Genomic DNA, 1,061 nt, shown 5'->3' with positions numbered 1-1,061 from the left:
ATCTTACAGGAAGTAGAGCCTTTGGATGCCGGGTCGGTAGGTCCAAATGAAGTGTTAAAGCCCCGGGAAAAGGAACCCTACCCCCTACAAGAGAGACATTGAAAGGATCGAGCACTGTAACCCCTGACATTACAGTAAGTGTCCCCCATATAACTCCGAGGGTCCATACCAATCCTCAGAATATAGATCCTCTTTGGAGTTTAATGTTAGCAGCTTACCAAACACTTAACCGTACTAATCCTAACCTAACTCAAGCTTGTTGGCTTTGTTACGATGTAAACCCTCCATTTTATGAAGCAATAGGCATTAATATCTCTTTTAGCTGTTCTCAGGACCAGAACCCAAAGAATTGCTCCTGGAAGGACCGTAAGGTAGGACTTACCATGCAACGTATAACAGGAAAGGGCTTATGCGTGGGGAAACCCCACAATACTCAAGAACATTGCACCTCATATACTGGAATAAACTCGTCCTTTAACTGGATCATTCCCAGGGAAGGGGGTTGGTGGCTTTGCTCGAGAGCTGGACTTTTATCCTGTTTGAACCTGAAAATATTTAATCAGTCCTCAGATTATTGTGTACTAGTAACTGTTCTACCTCGAATTCTTTACCACCCAAAGGAAGAGATGTATGTACACTGGGGCAGGACTAATAGAGTAAAAAGGGAACCACTCACTGCAAACTCTACTTTAGCCACTCTATTTAGCTTAGCAGGGACCTGTATAGGAATAGCTTTGTTAACTTTGCAGAATCCAGGCATGATTTCCCTGAGAGCAGCTATAGACGAGGACCTTGAAAGAATAGAAGCCTCTGTCTCCCATTTAGAGAAATCTTTAACCTCGCTATCAGAAGTAGTGTTACAAAACCAGCCAGGGTTAGATCTTTTGTTTCTCCAACAAGGGGGATTGTGTGCAACTCTACAGGAAGAGTGTTGTTTTTATGCCAATCATACGGGAATAGTTCGGGAATCTATGGCCAAGGTACGAGAAGGGCTAGCCCTAAGAAAAAAGGAGTGTGAAACTCAGGAAGGATTGTTTTGAATCTTGGTTTAATAACTCCCC

Source organism: Orycteropus afer, unplaced genomic scaffold (genome assembly GCF_000298275.1).
Source record: "Orycteropus afer afer isolate SDZICR_OR568_19922 unplaced genomic scaffold, OryAfe1.0 scaffold00049, whole genome shotgun sequence".
In the NCBI taxonomy this organism is placed as follows: Eukaryota; Metazoa; Chordata; class Mammalia; order Tubulidentata; family Orycteropodidae; genus Orycteropus; species Orycteropus afer.
The sequence above is the reverse complement of the archived record's forward strand: the minus strand, read 5'-3'. Positions refer to the sequence as shown.